We start from the raw sequence: 22,665 nt of genomic DNA on the forward strand, positions 1-22,665 counted from the left end.
GGGAAGCTTATAAGAACCCAAAAATATAGGTAGAGCACACAGCCCAGGACATAAACAAAGATTAGATTTACAAGGCTTCATCTCAAGATTACATAAGCAGGAGCAAATGCTGACAGGGCATCTGGGTACCACACCCAGCAGGGCTTGGCACCTTGACCTGTCTAGGGGCAACAAGAGAGTGAAGAGGGGACAGACACGTGGCAGAAAAGCTGGGATCAGGTAGTTGTGCTTACTCCGATGGAGCACACCTACCCCTCACAGCAACCGGAGCCTCGGTGCCTCTACAGCCGGGAGGGAGGGGTTTGGTGACTGAAGTTGTAAGTGTTTGCAGACTCTGATTGGTTGTTCCTAAACACTGTGCTTGCACTCACCTTCACCACTCACACTCAGCCGCACTCCAAGATGAAGGTTTTGCCCAATCTGAGGCTGCCCTGGGGAGGTTTTGCCTTTTCCATGGGTCTTGAGCATTGGCCCTTGGCATGGGCCTGTTCTTCACTTAGGGCTTCCCCTAAGCTCCCGATATCTGGAAATGCAGCTTTGTGAATCAACACCCATGCTGGGTGGGCGCTTCAGGATGTAGCTGTTTTTAAGTTACCAATCCCCCTGCAAGTAAGCCCCACTCCCTTCGTCTGATTCCCTCAACTAGACTAAGCAGAGTCCTTCCTTCAGTCTGTCAGTAGTGCCCCATCTGGAGTAAAGAGACATTTGTTCACATCCCCCCAGTAAAAGTCACACAAAACAAAACCATCCTCAGATTCCAGACCTCTTGTCTACACTCTTCAAAGGGAGTCATCGGTTAAGAATTTACACTCTGAAACAAGGGAGAATGGGGACATAGAAAGATCTAGAGGGTCCTAGAAACCTACAAGAAGAACATTATGATGCGTGGATCTGGGCCCAGGGGTCCTGCTCAAACTATGGCACCAGCCAAGGACTATACGGGAAGTAAACTTCAAACCCCTACCCAGATCTACCCAATGGACAGGACATTTTCCACAGTTGAGTGGAGAGTGGGGTATGACTTTCACAGGAACTCTGGTGCCCCATATTTGACCACGTCCCCTTGATGGGGAGGCCTGGTGGCACTCAAAGAAAGAATAAACAGGCTGCCAAGATGAGACTTGATAGCCTATGACCATATAGTGGGGGAGGAGGTCTCCCTCGGTCATAGACCTGGGGGGGGGGAGTAGGGGTAAAGCGGGAGGGAAGGAGGAATAGGAAAATACAAAGGATAGGCTAACAATTTAGATGTAATATGAATAAATTAATAAAAAAAGAACAAAAAAAAAAAAGAGTTTGCACTCTGGCCAGGCTGTGGTGGCGCACACCTTTAATCCCAGCACTTGGGAGGCAGAGGCAGGTGGATCTCTGTGAGTTCCAGGCCATCCTGGTCTACAAAGTGAGTCCAGGACAATCAGGGCTACACAGAGAAACCCTGTCACTAAAACAAAACAAAGAATTTACATTCTGGACTCTAACCCCATATAAACCTCTGTTCCTCAAGAATATATATTTTCTTAGGTTACAGATCAGACTGTAAATTTACAGATATGTAGGCCCTCCTTCCATGCAAAGCTCAGCTTTGGGATTGTCATCTCAGGCTCTGATGGGAATACCAGTACTGCCAACATGTTACCTCATGCCTTTTAGCCACTTGGAGAGCAGGTCTATGAAACACCCAGGCATCTTATCAAGTTGAGCACATAAGGTATCCCTAGAACTATTAGCTAAAACAAGAACAAGAGTAAAGTTGGTGCGTCAGGATCTTGCTCGTGGAAACCAAAGCTATACAACATGTCTGACATGTCCTCTGCCTGTTTCACAAGCCATTCCAGAAGCTTCCAAAGTCTGAACTGAAACTTATCAATCTAGACTACTTCTGCCTCTCCCTTCCTATCAGGGGACTCATGCTGAGTCTCTGGACTCTCGAAAACACTGGGGCGCAGCTCACCTAGAGCTCAGAGTCTGTCCGTGCTTAAATGTTCCTTAGACATCCTACTAAAGTCTGCCTCGCCTCCCTTTGGTGTTGCTCTGCACTCAGGAACCAGAGGGTCCTCTTTGGCAGAGAGTAGACTGGGGACTATCCTTTGCCCTCCTCCTACTACTACTAGGCATCAGCAAATTCCTCAAGGGAAGAACTTAGCTCTTTAGCCTCCTTCCCCTCGAAAAGCCTATATCCCTGCCTCCACCTTATCCCACACGGAAAGAGGGGCGAGTGTGCTTGCACTCTCAAGAGCGCGCATTTGGGGATAAAGCAGGTGGTTTCCCCCATGCCAGAAGCACCAGAAGCTGAGAAGCTCATCTACTGATTTTGGTACACTCCACAGACTTCCCAGACACCCCCAGGAGACAAGCTACAGAGACCTACCTGACAGGCAGAGAGATCTTTGCTACTGTCTTTAATCGGGAAACCTAAAGGAAGGGTGTGGTGAGCTGCACAGGAACGGAGGAGTGGCCCCCATAGGTTCTTATGTGTGGATGCTCGGCTCCTGGTTGGCAGGACTGTTTGGGAAGGATTAGGAGGTGTGGCCTTGTTGAAGGGGGTGTGCCACTGGATACGGGCTTTGAAGTTTCAGTCCCCACCCCCTCTCTCCAACTTGTGGACCAGATGTAAGCTCTCAGCTACTGCTCCAGCGCCACGCCTGCTGCCACAGTCCCCACCACGGTGATAATGACTCACTCTCTGAAATTACTAAGCTCCAATCAATTCTTTTATAAGTGGTCTTGGTCATGGTGTCTCTGCGCCACAATAGAAAAGTAGCTACAGCAGACAGTATAGGGCAGGAAGAGCGGAAGCTCTGGAGTCAGCAGTGTCCCACAGCCTGTATACGGTAAACCAAAAGGGTCTTGATTGTTTTAAACGAGCTGCTTAGCTCCCCAAGTGCCTGCCTCAGGTGAACCCCTAACCTAGTTCCTCCAGCTGCTGCTGTAAAAGCCACCCTCCCTAGAGGGCATAGGGTAGAAGCTGAGCTGCCGAGCAGAGACTCACTATGGAAGGGTGCACATCCTCCTGTTTTTCTCCATGTGCAGATCAAAAGATGCTGTCTAAATATGCACACACGCATTAAACACACAGCCATATGTGCACAGTTTCCTTTCCTGACATCACACTTACGCTGAATCCTAACATAATGTAAATTGTTCTTGTTGAGGTCAGGCTGTGTGCGCTGCCTCATGCTTCTAGAGTGTGCAAAACACCGTTTTGTTTTGCTTTTTTCAGGTTGTGTCTTGTCTTGTAAGACTTCATTTTGAGTGCAAACTCAGAGGTAAGCTGACTATGTACATGGCTGGACACACAAACAACACAGTCTGTCCAACGTCCACGGGGCACAGCCTGAAATTAAGAGAGCTGGCTATCTAACCCCTGCAGAAATTATCTTTGCGTTTCTATTGGCCTTCGGTGAAATTCCTTGAACAAATCTATAGCATTAGGACCTTTCTGCAAGCATTCTATAAAATGACAGAGGATGGACAGACGGATGGACAGACAGACAGACAGACAGACAGACAGATAAATAGGCAGGCATATAGATTTGCTGTGTATTAATCACTTTTATTCTTCCTATGACCACATACCTGACAAAGAGAAATTTAAGGGATGAAAGGTGGACTTTGGCCTAATTCAAGGGATACGATGTGTCACTGTGTGGAGGGCGTGATGCTGCTATAGAGCCCTGATGGCCCTTCAGCCACGAAAACAAAGACACCAAGACTTTTTAATATTTCCAAGCTTTGGCCATACAAAGCTGGGCATACTCTCAACTCACTCATCTGAGCTCCAGTGACCGTGATGCAGAAGATCCTTCACAACGTTTTGAAAGATTTCTCTCCAAAGAGACTCTAGTTCCTTTCAAAGTTGACAATTAATATCAACCAACACCAACAACCTTGTCCACCTGACACCCAATCGTGCCACTTTTGAGCTATAGCCAGCCTCCCCTCGTTACTTCTGATAGGGCAAAATTAATTCGGCCCAAAGTTCAAAAATCTATGTGGTCTTTTAACAGATTCAACAGTTTTCAAAAGCCTGAAATTCAAGGTTCTTAACTGTAGCCCTTATAGAATCAAACCAAGCTACGTAGTCCTAACATACAGAGATACAAAGTACACAGTCCCATTTCAAAAGGAAGAAACAGGGCAAAGAATGGTGGGACCAATGCAAGGACGAAGCCGTCCGTCCCTGTTTGTTGGATGTGAATACAATCACAATCTTCACATTCTTTCATATGACCCTAACCTCACACCACATAGAATACAACTCAAAGTGGATTGTCCAACAACTGCACAAACAAAAGTTATAACAACTCTTAAACCAGACACACAAGAAGTCTTCATGACCCAAGATCGGTAAAGAGTTCTTTAATGTGAGGTAAAGAGAACTGACCTTCCCAAATGCAATTACATCAGTGGACACCAAGAACATTGCTTGGTCTAGAAAATGAAAATAAATCAACCAAAGGGCTGTGACTATTTGTTGATACAAGCACAAATTGGAAAAAGAGAAATAACCAAAAACCTCAAGGCTGTTACACAGTCTGATATTGTGGGAAATAAAAAAGGAAGTGAGCCATCTTTTCTGACAAAGGGATTAAATAAGACAAAACTTCAGTTTTAAAAATGTAAAGAAGCAAAAAAAATTACACACACACACACACACACACACACATATATATATATACACAAATACACACACAGGTTGGCATACATCCAGATTCCTTTAGGGTCAGCACTTTTCTCATGAGCAAAGTATATATGCTTAAGGTTGCACACTGCTCTCACAAATTGTGCTTTGCACACTCAAAGGTTTCACACTGTTCTCAAAAGGTGTGCTTTGCACACTCAAGGCTGCACACTGCTCTCACGAGCTGTGCTTTGCACACTCAACGTTACACACTGCTCTCACAATTTGTGCTTTGCACACTCGAAGTTGCACACTGCTCTCACAAGCTGTGCTTATCAGCTCTGATGTTATATCATTGTTGTGTTTTGTCAGGTTGGGGTTTTGTTTGTTTGGTTGGTTGGCTGGTTGGTTGATTGGTTGGTTTGGGTTTGGTTTTTCAAGACAGGCTTTCTCTGTGTAGCCCTGGCTGTCCTGGACTCACTCCGTAGACCAGGTTGGCCTCGAACTCAGAGATACACCTCTCTTCTGGCTGTTTTGAATCAGAATTAGCCATCAGAGTAAGAGTGTGAGGCAAACCCTAACCACTCATGGGATCCCTCCGCACCTGTCTGTGCACTTGCCTGCGTGGTGTGACATGGTAATGCAACCTTACACAGGAAGAAAACGGTTCGCCTTGTCCAAATACTTTGGATTGTGTGGCTGTTTTCTGGGGACCCCAGACACATTTTTAATTAAGTGACACTGGCAGCCAGGGAACAAAGAATCGTTCTGAGCCTTTCTTAGAGAGAGGGATTGGGGGTGGAGTGGAGCTAGACAGCAAGTGGACCTTTGTCCAGCACCAGATCTTAGGGATTGTCCATCTCCCAGATGTCATTTCCAGATCCAGAGAGGCCATCAAAAATGTAATCAAACACTCATTACTGCAGCAGCTGTGCCGGATGTGGTGTCCCTGTTTGAACAGTGAGCACATCTCCTGGTCCGTGGTTTGTAGCTACTGCTCTAGTAAATGCCTTTTTCTCACTATCTGCCCACAAGGACCACCAGCAGCCATGTGCTTTCAGCTGGCAAGGCCCGCAGCAGTATGCCTTACAGCTTTGCTGCAAGGGCATATCAGCCCTCCAACCCTGCATCAGGAGGGAGCTCCATCACCTATCTGCCTCTTCCACAGTCTACCACATCGGTGCACCACACTGACCAGATTGTGCTGACTGGACCAAGCGAGCAGCAGGGAGCAACCACTTTGGACTTACTAGTAACACATGTACCCCAGAGAAGAAGACACAAACCCAGCCAAAACCCAAGCGCCTTCTGCCCCAGTGAGTCCAGTGCTGTGGGACGCGCACACATTCCCTCTAAGGTGACCGGTAAGCTATTACACAAGGCCCCTCCCACCGCCAAGACTGCTTTGGATTCTGGAGACAGCACTTTCTTACTCACTTGAGTGTGTTACTCGGGCCTATACACCAAGCTACTGGGAGAGCTGTGAGATTTGAGGGGGGCCTGGAACAGAGGACGGCTCTGCAGCATGTCCAGCTGTGCAGGCTGCTCTGCCACTTGGACCATATGATCCAGCAGACTCAATGGTACTTAAGGTGTCAGTGGCAGACAGGGGGTGCTGTTTGGGGCGGGACCTGAGGAGTTTGGGGTAGGGCTTTACCATTGTACCCAGACAACTGTTCCCCCTTTGAACAGCAGCTCTTGATCTGCTATTGAGCCTTGGTGGAAACCGTTTGACAATGGGCCACTGTGCTGGCTGGCTGTGTGTCAACTGGACTAAAGCTAAAATCATCAGAGAAGAAGGAGCCTCGGTTGAGATGTCTCCCGTGAGATCCAGCTGTAAGGCATTTTTTTTCTCTTTTTTATTATAATTTATTCAGATTACTCCCAATTGTTATCCCCTTGCTGTATCAACCCTTTCCCACCCTCCCTCTCTCTTCTGCCCTACTCCCCTCCCCTAGACCTCCTCCCCCACCATCTGACCACAGCCTATCAGGTCTCATCCCAATCATTTGTATCCCCTTCCTCTGTGTGCCCACCAGGCCTCTCCTCCAAGGGGAAGTGATCAGATTCGGGGTACCAGAGTTCCTGTCAGAGGCAGTCCCCTCTCCCCGAACAATCATGGAGAATGCACTGTCCATTGGCTAGATCTGAAGGGGGAGGGGAGCTAGGTTTACAGTATGCATTGTCCTTAGTTGGTACCACAGTTTGTGCAGGGCCCCCTGGATGCTGGGGCTCACTGCTGGACTCCAGGGGAGAGTGGTAATGAAAGAATGGGGAGATGGAAGGACCCAGAGGGTTCAGGAGCCCCACAAGGAGACCATCAAGGCTGTAAGGCATTTTCTTAATTAGTAATCAATAGGGGAGGGGAGGGGAGGGGCCATTGTGGGTGGAGCCATCCCTGGGCTGGTGGTACTGAGTGCTATAAGAAAACAGGCTGGACAAGCCAGGAAAGGCAAGCCAGTAAGCAGCACCCATCCATGGCCTCTGCATCAGCTCCTGCCCCCAGGTTCCTGCCCTGCTTGAGGTCCTGTCCTGACTTCCTTTGGTGATGAACAGCAACATAGAAGTGCAAGCTGAATAAACCCTTTCCTCCCCAGCTTGCTTTTTGGTCATGGTGTTTTGTCACAGCAATAGAAACCCTGACTAAGACAATTGGTGCCATCATAGGGTGGTATTGCTGTAACAGACCTGACAGTGTTTTTGGGAGGACTGTGGATGGACTTTGAAGCTTTGGACTAGAAAAGCCACTGAGTGTTGAGAGCTCAGTGAGCTGATCTATAGGAGCTTGGAATACAAGAGTGTTGAGAGCAGTGCAGGAGATGGGGGCCTGGCTTGTGAAGCTTCAGAGAAAATTTCTAAAGACTCTATCAGGACCATTTGCTATTTCAAATTAAGAGTCTGTGGCTCTGCTCAGCTGAAGAGTCAGCGCGATTAACAAGACAAAGGCAGCACTGAAGTGAGACTTTTGCATTACTGAGAGGATTGATGCTGGTAAGCTGGGGCTTAGAAATTAGTCATGATTAAAAAAGGACTGAGGCGGGCTGGAGAGATGGCTCAGAGGTTAAGAGCGCGGGCTGTTCTTCCAAATGTCCTGAGTTTAATTTCCAGCAACTAAATGGTGGCTCACAACCATCTATAATAAGATCTGGTGCCCTCTTCTGGCCTGCTGGCTCACATGCAGGCAGAACACTGTGAAAGAAAGAAAGAAAGAAAGAAAGAAAGAAAGAAAGAAAGAAAGAAAGAAAGAAAGAAACCTTTAAAAAAAAAGGCTGAGGTGAAATCTTCTGGGAAGTGTTTCCTGAAAGCACAGAGAAGCACAGAGCAGCAAAGGTTGTACCTCGTGTTGGCAGCTGGACTTGGTAATGTGAGTCACCAGGTGGGTGCTGGTTTTGAAGGCAGGAAGAGCAGCTGAGGCTTGGCACTGTGAGAGGCCAGGAGAGGCCACTGGTGAAGGTGCAGCCTCAGCGGCAGTTGAAGACCCAGGGATGAAGGGGTCATGCAGAGAAGTTGAGGCTTGGCACCATGAAGAGATCCTATGAGAGATCACTGGTGAAAGTGCAGCCCAGCGGCAGCAAGGAACCCCAGAGTTTTGGAGACACCAGTACCGTGGGATTGCCACCAAGAACAGCAGCATTGGTAGAGTGGAACCTGCTGGGCCTGGAAGACACGCCGCCATGTGTGCTGCAGAGGGCGGAGCTGGAGACGTGACCCAAGCCCCTTGGAGGAGCCCAGAAGATCATGAATGGATCCCAGACATTGGACGGGTAGAGTTTGATTTTTGCTTTGCTTTGATTGTGACTGTGTTCCGGAGGTGGCCAAGATTGTACCTTCTGTTGGTAGCTGGACCTGACAAGGCAGAAGCGTCGCTCAGGGGCTACTGGTTGTGAAGGAATGAAGGAGTTGTCGATAGCAACTGAGGTTCCACATTGTGAATCCTCCCCCTCTTGGGCCATGGTGTTTTGTCGCAACAATAGAAATCCTAACTACGACAACCACCAAGTTGCCATCTGACACGAGCTGCCTGTCGTGAACTAGGTACTGTCTTACAAACCAAACCAAAAAGTAAGATGTGCACAGTATCAACCCATTATTCAACAAAAGTGATGTATGTGTGATGAGGCCTGAGCAGGTCCTGAAGGGACAAGCAAGTCACAGGAAAAAGATGCCCAAATGCCTACAGTTTTTACTCCTGTTACACTGTCATCTGCTGCCAAGCATGCACCTATAGCCTCATGGGGTATGTCCCATGATCAGCCAACTGACTGAGGAGAAGAATAGTAGGGCCCAGCTTACTGATGGTACTGTACATCCTGCAGAGAGCACACAGAAGTAGGCAGCTGCAACACTGTTGTAAGCCTGAAAGATGCTGCTGTAGGGGCAAACCTTCACCCTGGGCAGAACTTCGGGCAGTGTTTGTTATTGTACCTTTTCCTTCAAAGGATAAATGGCCAGATGTGTGACTGCTCAGTGGTTTGTGGCCTGTGGCCAGCGAATTAGCTAGGTGGAAGGAACATCATGAAAATGGGCGAGAAAAGTATGTGGATAGGCGTCTCTGAATGGGCAACAGACGTGAAGACAGGTTGTGTGCAGGGGACTTCAGCTGAAGGGGATGCGGAAGTAGACAGCTAGGACGGCCCATTCTCTGGCACTCAGCCTCTTTCCCTGGCCACTCCTGTCATTGCCCAAGGGGCCCATTAACAAAGCAACCATGACAAATGACACAGATGAAGGATGCAAATGGCTCGACACCAAGGACTTTCACTCATCAAGGCTGACTTGGCTGCTGCTGTGTCCGGGATCAGCGAGAAGCAGAGAGCAACAGTGAGCTCCCAACATGCACCATTGCCTGCAGGTGGCCAGCCGGTGACCAGTGTCAAGTTGTCTGCCTTGGACCACTTCCTGGAAAGAGGCCCCTCCCCTCCCTCCCCGACTCCCCCTCCCCCACTCGTCCTTACTGCCCATCACAGTCATGGAGTTTCCTTTTCTCCACAGAATACTTCTGCCCACAGGCGTCTGTTGATTTACAGATCGCCTTGCCTCCTGTCAAGGAGTTCCACACAGCACTACTTCTTACCAAAAACAAACAAACAAAACCACAACTCACTTCACAACCAGAGATGACCTGACCATGAACGCCAAGTGTGAATAAAGACAAAGCGAGATGGGTCATCGCAGAACAGGCCAGTTTTGGGGGAGGGGCAGGGGAGTCCTAGAGACAGGGCTTCTCTGTGTAGCCGTGGCTGTCCTGGGCTCTCTTTGTAGACCAGGCTGGCCTCGAACTCACAGCGATCCACCACTTATCTCACTAGACATTAAGACTTGGAGTCGTAGGGATAAAAAGATGGTGTGTGTCGGGCACAGTGCTGGGGCCTTGCAGTTTCAGAATTCAGGACGCAGAGGCAGGAGTAGAAATCCAGCCTGAGCAACACACCTTAGGGGTGGCGGGTGGGGTAGGACGGAGCTCCATAGACACAAAGCCGAAGACACAAACAGGAGATTGCCCAGCAGTTAACATACAGCGAAGGTGGTAAAACCAGGAGGAAACAGCACCCTGGTTGGCAGAAGTAGAAAAACGCTAACGCTGGCCACCACAGACAGAATGATGGTCACCAGGTAAACACAATTCCTGCTTGAGAAAGCTAAAACCTTGCCCTTGCTGGGAGAAGATCCAGGCACGTAACTTATGGGCTGTGGACAGCACAGGACTTCTTAACCGAAACCTCAAAACCTACAGGTTATTAGCAAGCACACTGATGTCCAATGAAGGGCACGCATTGAGGAAGGTCAGTGGGGACAAGGGCGGTTGGCCAGATGTGAAAAACAAAGGACTGCAACTCCAGCAGTAAATGAATCCCCACAGTTTGCAGAGGGGTGCGCTGTGGCCAAGGGCAGGCTTGGGAAGCAATACAGGAAATCATTAGCAGCCAGAGACTCGCAAATTAAACGCCCGGGAGAGGCACTTCACACCTATTGGCCTAGTGTTGAAAGGCCTGGCCCAGCTCAGCCGTGGAGAGCACAGACGATCCCCATCCTACCCCAGAAGCACAGGGACATTGGCACAGCATCTGTGGTAGCACGGGGAAATGCTCACGGCTCTCTCATTTGTTCACTGGGGAACCCCAGGCTCAAGTGACCTGTGCCCACCAGGACAGATGGTGTGGTGGTTTCAATGAAAATGGCCCCCATAGGCTCATAAGGAGTGACGCTACTGGGAGGTGTGGCCTTGTTGGAGTGGGTGTGGCCTCGAAGGAGGAGGTGTGGCCTTTTGGAGTGGGCGTGGCCTCGCGGGAGGAGGTATGTCACTGGGGGTTGGCTTTGAGGTTTCAAATGTTCAAGGCAGTACAGAAATAGAACACTCAGCTATCTATCTGTCCAGCACCATGTCTGCCTGCACGCCACCATGCTTCCCACCATGAGGATAATGGACTGAACCTTTGAAGTGTAAGCCAGGCTCCAGTTAAGTGTTTTCCTTTATAAGAGTTGCCATTAGCCGGCAGTGGTGGCGCATACCTTTAATCCCAGCACTCGGGAGACAGAGGCAGGCGGATCGCTGTGAGTTCGAGCCAGCCTGGTCTACAAAGTGAGTCCAGGACAGTCAAGGCTACACAGAGAAACCCTGTCTTGAAAAAAAAAGGGGGAGGGGTTGCCGTGGTCATGGTGTCTCTTCACAGCTAAGACAGGCAGCACGCTTCCCTCCAGGAGACTCAGAAGTGGTGACTGAGAGGAGCAACAGGTGGGTTGCACATTAGCGCAGACAGGTCTTAGACACAGCACTTAGTGAAAGGAAAGACCGCTTTGTTTTGCTTTGCTTTTAGAACAAGGTGCCCAGGCTGGCCTGCTCTAGCTTCCTTCCTGTTGTTGTGATGAAGAGCAGCAGCTTTGAGGGCGTTTATCCCACGGACAAATCCAGCCTCCAGGTCAGCACTGCAGAAGAGTCAAGGCAGGAACTTAGAGCAGCTGGCCACACCCGCTCCAGCCCGGGAGAGCGAATTTTACATCACTCACCTTCTCTTTGTTACAGTCCAGGACCCAAAGCCAGGAAGCAGGGCTTAGGTTAGGGTGGGGGTTAGGGTTAGGTTAGTTTTAACCCTTACCTCACCACATAAATTACCATAATGGAGCCAGCCCCCCAGCCCCCCACAGGCCCACAGGTGATGGAGCTCCAGACCACCCTTCCTTTAGACTGCTCCCAGGCGGTCGCAGATTGCTACAGGTTGGCAAGAGTAACCACAGTTGTGAGGATCACCTCCAGCTTCTTACTCCTTTCGCATATATTTCCTGGGTGTTAGGATTCCAGCCCCCAGCCCCCAAACCCGGCCCGTGCAGCTCGGGGCATGAAACCCAGGGCTTCTTAACATGCTAGGCAAGCACCGAGCCAACTGAGAGGCAGCCTCAGCCCATAAAACAATTTTGTGCCTGTTTTTTGTTTTTGTTTTTGTTTTTAACGATGACTAAACAATGACGTTCGTTTTGTAAGGGTAGAAGTCGTGGCTGGGAAAAGAAAGGGAGCGGCTGGGGCGGCAATACAGAGCAGCTGGGTCGCGGTTCTTCCCGCTCCGGGCCACCTGGGCGTGGCTTTGGCCCCTGTGAGGCTCTGCAAGCTCGTCGGGGCGGGCAAAAGGGAGCAAAGGGGCTGTGCGCGCTGGAAGCCCCTCGATGCCTCCTGCGGAGAGGCCGGAGGGAGGGGGAGGGGGAGTGGAAGGAAGAGAGAAGAAGAGAGGGAGGAAGGGCAGGAAGACAGGGAAAGGGGAAAGGAGGGGGCAGAAAAGGAGGAGGTGGGGACCAGAGGCCTATGGAGCAGATAGAAGGGATGAGCCCGCTGTGCCGAAGAGTGCCACCTGAGGACTTGGTTCCAAGGCGGCTAACAGGGACTGGGGCTGCTGCTGTCCAGGAAAAGGCACAGGGAGCCACGCCCCTGGGCTGCAGGCCATGTGGATTGTTTGCACCACAGCAGCCAGCCGGTTGTACCTACGAGAGCGCTATGACCTTCTGTCCCAGCATGGGGAGGCACGGGCAGCTGTGGGGCCCAGGGCCTCACACAGAGCTCTCCAGCCCACTCCCTGGAGGTGATAACACGGCAGAAGCCTCCAGTGCCATCTGGTGAGAGCTAATAGATGCCAAGTGAACAGGCATTCACAGCAGATGGGACTCAACCACCAGTTGCTTATTACGCAAGGTCAGTGCCATCTGCACCAGAGAGAGTTCCACGATCTGCCAAGGAGCCCACTGAGGTAAACATGGTATCTTTCCTGTGCCTCCTAGCCTGCTTGAATTTGCTTTCTCAGGGTCTAGGTTAGAAATCACACACACACACTCATACACACTCACACCACTCACACACTCACACCACACATACCACACCACACACCACACACACACACATATAATCTCATGCTGCCTTAAGGAGTTGGCCTCTCAATTAGCGGGTCTGCACTGGACACTTGTAGCTCTCCAATTGGCTGCCTGAAGATCATACACCTAAAGTTTGGGAAGCAGTTACCTTTGTTGGCTAATGGCGTTAACAATGTCTCTCTCTTTAAAAGTCATGTTAAGAACCCTGGCTGCTCTTCTAGAGGCGTCTAAGTTTGGTTCCCAGCACACACATGACAGCTAACAGCCATCTGTAACTCCAGTTTCAGGGTGTCTGATGCCCTCTTCTGGCCTCAGCATGCACACACACACACACACACACACACACACACACACACACACACACACGATACATAAACATACATGCAGACAAGAAAAAATCCACACATGTACAATAATAAATAATAATAAGGAGGGAAAACCTCATGTCCACTTGGAGCCTCTGGGTGTAACTACACTAAGGATCCCAAGACAAGACATCCATGTCTCAGAGTGAGCGGGATCCTCCTAAGAGATGGGGGTGCCGAGAGAAATAGAGGAGGAGAAGCCGAAACTGGAGTGATGCTGCCACAAGCTGGAGCCACCTGGGAAGGGCACGTGTGATCTTCCCTAGCATGCTAGGGTAGGGTGTGGCCCTGCAGGCCTCTCAGATGCACACTTCTGCACCTCTCTCACTCGCTCGCTCACTTTCTTGCTCTCTCTCTCTCTCACTCTTGTTCTCTTGCTGTCTTACACACACACACAAACACACGCACAGACACACACACACACGGGAGACAGAGAGAGGGGGGCACACAGGGTTTTGCTGATTAAAATCACTTGGCTTCTAGTAATTTTGTCTCCTTGGTTACTAATGCAACCGGATTAAGCCTCCTGGAGACCAGAGCCTGAATTGAACCCTCATAGACAATCTCTAAGCTGAGGGAAGCTTCTAGGCCAGAAGGGTAACTCAGCTAAGGAAAAGATATACATGGCTGACTAACCCACTCTTCCGTCTTGGGGGATGCTGGCCTCCACACACGCATGGCACAGCCATGACCATCTTCCAGGAAGAGCAACTGTGAGGCCCCTGCTCGAGACGCTTGGATCATCAGAGCTGCCGGCGAGCTCTTGTAGGAGGAGGGAGTGGGCAGGGTCACTAGATGCTCACATGGGATTCCAACCACAAAGTCCCTCCTGTCCCCCACCGAACCCCAGAGGCATGCCGTTCTGCCTCAGCTACATGTGGTCTCAGGAGATGACAGAGCAAGCAGAGGGCAGCTGGGCACCCTCTGTGCAGTTTTCCTGAGGTCATCATCAGCCATGCTGGGATGGGACTTTTTCCAGTGATACAGCTGTTTTAGGAGTTCACCCACACTTTTATGAGTAACTCCTCGTCCATACTCCTGTAAGTCCCATAAACCCACTGGTTCACCAAGGTAGACTTGGACTTCCATCTCTCTCTGGCGCTCTGTGTAGGGTGAACAGATGTTTGTTCACCTCCCCCCAAGAAAAGGCCACACATTAAGTGTCCGGTGTGGAAGTGTGTCCCCTGAACTCATCCCTACACCCCACCCCATGCTGTCCTAAAGGCTAAGGGGAGAAGGAAAGGCAGGCAGAAGCCGTCCCTCTGCAGCTGCCCTACAGATTACCACCTGCCACCCATCGGTGCCCAGGTCTGCGAGCACCTGCCCTGTAGCAGGCCAAACAAGGGCCACTCACCACATCAGGCGGCTGTTTAGGAGCCGACACCATTCAGCAACTCCGCGTCTGAAGCACTAGGGAGCAGCACCCCCTAGTGGTGGGGTGTAGGAACTGTAGGTTTCCTGAAGTCTTATGGGAGCATAGAGTAAGGGCGGAGTCACTGCTGTTTCATTAAACATTCAGGGGTCACCACCAATGTCCGCCCAAGGACAGGGGTGCCCTGCAGACTAAAGGCAAGCTCTAAGCCCGGTGGTGATTTAACTTTATAACTCTGTACCGTCTGTAAGAGGGAAAACAAAACATGTCAACCAATATCAGAGCCGTGCTTAGTGGCTCGAGCGTGATCTCATACATGGGAGGCTGACGCAGGAGGATTGTCACGAGTTAGATGCCATGCTATGTTGGGGTCGGGCTACATGGCCAATGTTCAGGCATCTTGTCAGAACCTAGGTTTCTATTTCTCCAGAAGTCCGCCATTTACCAGAAACCAACTGACCTTGTCGTAGGTCGGCAGTTAAACACCTGTTGTGGTCTATTGTGGGGGCTGGTCATTCCAGACCCCCCAGCTACTCCTTTTCCGGTGGGACTACTGATAAGATCAGATTAAGGGCCAGCTGCCTGCGAGCAGCAGCTCCGGGAGCTTTTTCCTGACTAAGCAGATCCTTCACGACTTTCCTGGAATTTCTCTCCTGCAATTAGCAGCTGTAAAGGTAGATACCTACCTGCTGGAGCATTCCAGAGTTAGGTATCCATAGCAACCCTTGCTTACACGCAAATACCCATGCCTCTGTGCCTATATAAACTCTGTGAAAATTCTCAATAAACGGGGTTTGATCAGAGTGCAGACTTGCCCCCTTCTTCGTGTCTAGTGTTCTGTCTCCATACAGGAAAATTCTCCTCCTGAGCGTTAGTCTAACCCCGGCGGGCCAGGGCAATGCTAAGCTACAGAGTGAAACCCTGGGAAGCGGGGTGGAGCTCTCTTAGGATTTCCCTACATCCTAGTTTCCTTTCTGTTTATGTGGCAAAATACTCTGACCAAAACAACTTGGGGAGGAAAGGTTTAACTCTGCATCCATGGGCTCTCAGGTCACTGGGCCACCCTTGAGAGGAGTCAGGCAGGAATTCAAGGCAGAGACCATGGAGGAAGGCCGCGTGCTCACTCTCTTGTGCTCAGCCAGCTTTCTTCTACGACCCAGGACACCTGCCCCACAGCCAGCAAGCACTATTAGGCCTGCCACAACCCAGTGGCCTAGCCCTCCTGTATCAACAAGCAATCAATGCACACAGACCCATCTGATCTAAGAAATTTCTCACTCGAGGCTTTCCTCTCAGCTGCGTTTAGGCTGTGTCAGGCTGACAGACGCCAACAGGACAGAGAACAGGATCCTAAGTGGCTTGTCTGGACACGCAACCAGTTGTAGATAACTGTTTCGCTTTGTCTTCACCACACAAGTACCTCTCAGGGCGGAGGAGCCAGCCTCCAACCCCAGAAGATGCTAACGCTGCAGCAGGTGTCCGCAGCTAAGCGCTGTCGGGCAATCCCCAGCGCCCCAGCCTGCCCCCACCCCCCACCGCCCGACTCACATAAGAGCCCCAGGCTTAGGGGAGGGCCTATTCAGACACATAGTCCTACCTCCCACCAGCCGGAACTACAGAAAATGGTCCAGTGTGGTTTAGGCTGGGTTGCGGGGCCTGCCTCTGAGTGCACTGTTAGGGGAGTCCCTTGCTTAGGGCCTTATGCAAACGCGGATGCACATAAGATTAAAATCAGAAGTAGCTTAAGGGAGGGAAGACTTACATAATCCGAGCCTGTCAATCACCTGGGACCTTGGCAAAGAAACGCCTTCTCTGAAGCCCCAAGCAACAACCGTGCAGTTCTTCCTGACCTGTACCGTCACTTTGCTCCTGCTACTTTGCAATCTTCCCTCCGCTCCGCCCCCCCCATTCCCCCCCCACCCGAAGCATCCAGCCCGGAGCCCCGACCACTGACCAGCAGTAACAACCACACATCCCTAAGCAGCGCTCTGTGTCACATCTCTGCGCATGCACTAAGCCATGCTCTGTGTGTGTGTGTGTGTGTGAGAGAGAGAGAGAGAGAGAGAGAGAGAGAGAGAGAGAGAGAGAGATGTCACCTCCGTTTTACAATTGGAGCGAGAACTGCTTCCTACAAAGCATGGCTGAAGACACGCAGAGAATAAGCGTTCCAAAAAATAAACACCAGGTAAACAATAAATATAAATAGGTAAATGAATAAATAATAAGAGGGTGTGAAAGAAAGCCACGCTCAACTAACAACACCTCTGCTTCTCAGTGCCGGTACCTCCATTTGCAGCTACTCTCATAGAACAAAACCGAACCAGAATCCAGACACATTTTTACAGCACTAAATTTTTAGATCGCACTGCCCTCTTTCTCTGAGAAGAATGCCACGTTTCTGGCTCGATCCTCTCCGTGTCTCGGGTTTGGAGCGTGCAGGTGGCCGACTAGAGGACACTTATCATCCCCAGTGATGCGCCTGCAGAGGACGACCCCGGACACCCCGTTTGAGGCAGCTTCATGTCTGTGAGAAGCAGCTACCCAGCTAGCTGCTGGGACTTCAGTATTCTTGTCACCGGGGTTATGTTAAAGCAGGCTCTGAGAGACTGGCTGTGTGACCCCTTTGAGACATTCCAGAGCTGAGGTACTGTGTGCACTACACACAGGTTGAAAAAAATGCTTACAGGACTCAGTAACAAAGTTCCAAAGTCCCGACTGAGATCATGGGCAGCACCTGCTTCCCGCCCCCTCCCCAATGGTCTCCTGCTGGCTAGTGTTTCCACTTACCTATGCATAAAGCATCTGAGAGTGAGAAGCTAAGACTTGCATCTTCCCTCAAGGAGTCATCAGCCACCATCACAAACAGCAGCCTCCTGGTGCCCACTGGAACAGAAAAGCCTTTGTTGCAGGAATTAACGCCCAGCCTCAGAGCCTTGAGTTCTGGGAGCTACTTTGCGGGTGGCAATGCTGTTGCCACGGTTACCCGGCTTGCCCTCCACAGTGGGTCCTTAAACCTTGACACAAAATCCTCAGGGGAAAAATAAAATAAAATTCAAATTGAACCGCAGGCTTCTGACTAGTTGTTGGTGTCCAGCACACAACACTGATTGGCAGAGGAAAGGTACACTACAGGGGGCTGAGGAGGTGGCTCAGTGCTAGACTGGACCCTGTGAATCCCAGAAGCCATGGTGGCGGCCATACCCTGACAGCAGAGACAGGATGGCTGGGGCACACTGGGTAGCTAGACCAGGCAAACTGGTGAGCTCTGGGTTCAGGTGAGAGGCTGCCTCATTATACAAGGGGGAGAGCAATCAAGGAAGACACCCAACATGAACGTCCAGCCTCCACGTGCCCACCCCACGTACACACACATATACATACACACTCCAAACACACATGTACCCAGACACAAGCAGGCAAGCACACATGTCCACATGTGCATACACACATACACACAAATACACATGCACCACACACACACATGTAAACATTCACACCACACATGTATACACATGCACACACACATGTACACATGCATGCCACACCACTTCCATTAGAGTCCGCTGTGACAATGCTGTCCCGCAGGCCTGAGGCGACAACCTCAGAAGGGAGAGTCTCCTGGAAGAGGCCGTGGTGCTCTTTCCCTTGGGGTGTTGGTAGCGACCTGCTTCCTGGTATTTCTTCCTATTTGTTCTATTCTTCTTCTCACTCAGAGTCAAGGCAACAGCAAGGTGACCAGGGACACGGTGCCAGGAGGTGAACTGGACAAAGCACCAGCCTAGAAACCACAGAATGAGACACCTCCTCCAAATGCACCTAATTTATTATTAGTCATCCTGAAAGTTCTTAAGAATAATAAAACAATGGGGAACTTTCTCAATGAATTACAGCAAAAGGAAGTGGTTGAAAAAAAAATCCCCTCAATTAAATGAAGGGTCTTTACCAAAGGCAGAGCCCATTCAAGGAAAAGGTAACTCGGACAAGAGTACAAGTAAAAGTGGAATTTTAATTCCTACAATGCAAAACTCCATATGGCGTGGCCTATGTATTGAAGGGCAGTCTCTGGTGTCCTCCTAGATATAGAAGACCCTATGGATTGGCAGCTACACCCCATCCACCTCTCCCCTATACAGGAGTGTGTGAGGGAGGGCAAGGATGGCTAGTCATCAATGGGGAAAAATGTCAGACATTGACTAACAGCAAAAAGTTAATTTTACTGAGGGCTGTCTCCGGCCCCTGGCTCAAGCTGAGAATGTAATATCTGCCTGTGCCAAGCTAATGACTTAGAAACAATGATGTTATTACTATGTACTTTGTATTGTGTATTCTATATGCCTGATTGCTTCACCAACCCCCTTGAATCTACACCATGGAAAATATAACCACAAAACACTCCCTGTTTCAAAATGTGTATAATAATCTACACTGCTTGCCTGTAAAATATATGATTCAAACTGCCTGTTTTTGTCTCTGTTTGTCACCACCGAATCCTTGCCCACCAAGTCTTTGGTCCATGGCACATGCATGTCATATGTATACAATCACACCACATACACACATATATACATGCACATCAGACACAGACACACACACCATACACATATGTACATGCAGGTCACACACACAAATACACACCACACACACATACATATACACATGTACATCATGCACACACATACACACCACAAATACATACAAATACACATGCATCACACATATATACACATCCACACCACATACACAAATACATCTCACACATATACACACGCACACCATACATACACATATACAAACACAGCGCACACATATATACACACATACAACACACAGATACACACAAACACATATACACATGCACATCACACACACAAATACATACCACACATGCACACCACACAGCACACATACACACCACACACATCATACACAAGATATATGAAAATAGGACTTTGCAAAGCCATCGGTAATTTCTCACCACATGGGTTTCAACTGTGCAGCACAATTCATTGACTACTTCCCGGTTTGCCGTCTTGTGTAAAACAAGTTTACCTTTTAGTTTGTAGTCACGCACTTCCTGTTGGGTTCGTTCTTGGATTTAAACACATCCAGTGGCCCTTGGCACTGGAGGATAATCTACCTCGGTTCCATTACCTGTGAGAACCGTGTCCGTGGCATAGATGCTTTTACACTGATGCCAGCTTCACATGTTCCTCGTGTCTCTGTTAGGGAATCCCAGAAGAATGGGCTTCAGTGAGTTGAGAATGTGGGGAGATGGTTTGGTGAGTGAAGGGCTTGCTGGGCAAGCTTCAGGGTCTGTGCTCAAATCCCCAAATGCTCTAGCCCAGGACTCCTAGAACCCACACAAAGCTTAGGGCAGAGGCGTCCTAGCCCAGGGCTCTTAGAACCCACACAAAGCCCACGGAGGCAGAACCCTAGTCCAGGGCTCCTAGAACCCACATATAGCCCAGAGTGGCAGCATCCTAGGCCAGGACTCCTAGAACCCACACAAAGCCCAGGGCGGCAGCACCCTAGTCCAGGACTCCTAGAACCCACACAAAGCCCAGAGCAGCGGTGCGTAGCCCAGGGCTCCTAGAATCCACACAAAGCCCAGGGAGGCAGAACCCTAGTCCAGGGCTCTGAGGGCACAAGATCCCAGAAGCTGGTGGAGCAGCCAGCTGGGGGACAGGACAGTGAAAAACAAAAAGAGCCCACAGCCAGGCATGGTGACTCACTCAGGAGGCAGAGGCAGGGGGATCTCTATGAGTTCCAGGCCAGCCTGGCCTACACCATAAAACCTCATTTCTAAAACAGAGAGCAATGTGGCAGCGAGAAAGCTGAATGGTAAGAGCCTTTGCTGCTCTGACAGAATCTGGCTTTAACTCCCACCATCCACGTGCAGTTCACAGTTGTTTGTAATGCTCCTTCCTAGGGACCCAACACCCTCTATCCAGACCCCTCAGGCCCCAAACATGTGCTACAGCGTAGCCAGACGTTGACTGCGTTGTTGGGTTCTCTTTTCTATCTCGCTGCACTGTCCTCTCCCTTCCAACCCCCAATAGTAGGAGAGAAGAAAGTTAGAAAGGAGCGGGGCATTGAGATCCTGAGACTACTTCCTGCTGACTGGGAGGTCAAGTTCCTTGGGGTAAATTTTATCTTTGCCAACAGGATATCCAATTTCTTCTACTCATCTCTGTGCATAACAACTTGACAAACCCCAACCAAGAAGAAACAGCAAACAGCAGGGGTAGCAGGGGGAGCAGGGGGAGCAAGAGGAGCAGGAGGAGCAGGAGGAGGAGTGGGGGGAGCAGGGGAGTAGGGGGAGCAGGGGAGTGGGAGGGAGGAGCAAGAGGAGCATCAGAAACTGTCTCTCTTGGGGCTCTGACATTTATATACCTGCCGAAGATTCCCTGAATTCCAAATGTAAACCGTCTTTAGCTGGCAAAGTCACATCTTGCCAGAGCACAAGAGAAATCATAATGAGCTGCTGTGGACAGTCTGAAGAAGCCCAAAATTTCACACCTGGGATTAAAACAAAAACATATTCACATAACATTTCTCTGTGTGTATTTTTAAAGATTTATGTATTTATTGTTAGGTATACAGTGCTCTGTCTGCACGTACACCGGCAGGCCAGAAGACGGCATCGGATCACATTGTAGATGGTTGTGAGCCACCATGTGGTTCCTGGGAATTGAACTCCTAACCTTTGGAGGAGCAGTCAGTGTTCTTGACCTCCAAACCATCTCTCCAGGCTACATTTCTGTGTTTTTAAGGAAACCAAAATTCTTACTACAGTACACAGATATACATACAGGCAAAACACTCATACATATAAAATAAAATAAAGAAATGAAAATAAAAACAGACCCTCCCTTTCTTCAAAAAAGTTGATGGTGAGGACCAAAAACTGAGCCCCACCCACTCACCCACCTCACAACACACACAAAACAAAAACAATTTTTTTTAAAGACAGGGTCTCTCTGTGTAGCCTTGGCTGTCCTAGACTCACTTTGTAGACCAGGCTGACCTTGAACTCACAGTGATCTGCCTCTCTCTGACTCCCAAGTCCTGGGATTAAACGCATGCATCACCACTGCCTGGCCAAAAACAAATTTTTTTCAAGACAGAATTTCTCAGTGTAGCCCTGGCTGTCCTGGACTCAATTTGTAGACCAGGCTGGCCTCGAACTCACAGCGATCCACCTCCCTCTGCCTCCTGAGTGGTAGAAACTATTTTTTTTTATTACTGATACAATTAGGTAAGAATTAATAGTGACCAATCAAAAAACTATAATTCTTATTTAATCATCATAAATTCTTTTTGAGAACAGAATTACTTAGAGGCATCACATCTGTGCTGTATGGAGCCTCACAATGGGTGGTTATTTTCAGTTGTCAACTGGCCTGGGAGACACACCTCTAGACATGTTTGTGAGGGTGCGTCCTGAGAGGCAGAGCTGGAAGGGAAAGGGCACATTTCAGCGAGCTGGGGTCTGGGACTGAAGAGAAATGCAAAGAGGAGAAAGAAAGCTGAGCCCCAGCATAAGAACACAGTTCTTGGGGCTGGAGAGATGGCTCAGAGGTTAAGAGCACTTGCTGTTCTTCAGAGGGCCTGAGTTCAAATCCCAGCAACCACATGGATAAAATGGCATCTAGTGCCCCCTCTGGCCTGCAGTTGTTACATGCAGGAGAATATTGTATACATAATAAATAATAAATCTTAAATGAAAGAAAGAAAGAAAAGAGAACCCAGCTTTTGTCTCAAAGGGGATAAGAGAGAGTTTATTCTGGAGCCAAAAATGAGTGACCACAACCCAGGAACACAGGTTCAGGCAGCCCCAATTCCGTGTTTCAATGTGGTAACAATTTGAAGAAGTGTTTGAGGTAACAGAATGAAGATAGGCATAAATCAAGGCACTTTTCAATACACTGTGAATCAGGGAAACTCCGCCATGG

The 22,665-nt window shown here is 49.5% G+C and overlaps 1 protein-coding gene across 2 annotated transcripts in view; it reads right to left on the bottom strand.

Moving 5' to 3' along the window:
- Window positions 1-17,516, bottom strand: part of B3GALT5 (beta-1,3-galactosyltransferase 5) — an 80,208-nt gene extending 62,692 nt beyond the window's left edge. Inside the window, exon 1 of one of the 2 annotated variants that reach the window (XM_084800442.1) lies at window positions 17,498-17,516. The gene's annotated coding sequence lies outside the window, so the exon portion shown is untranslated. Of the gene's footprint in view, window positions 1-16,472; window positions 16,588-17,497 lie in introns of those variants that run through there. The other variant, XM_084800441.1, reaches the window with a different exon arrangement.
- Window positions 17,517-22,665: the final 5,149 nt, after the last annotated feature.

The sequence above is a fragment of the Acomys minous genome, assembly GCF_964271855.1.
Source record: "Acomys minous genome assembly, chromosome: 11".
Taxonomy (NCBI): Eukaryota; Metazoa; Chordata; class Mammalia; order Rodentia; family Muridae; genus Acomys; species Acomys minous.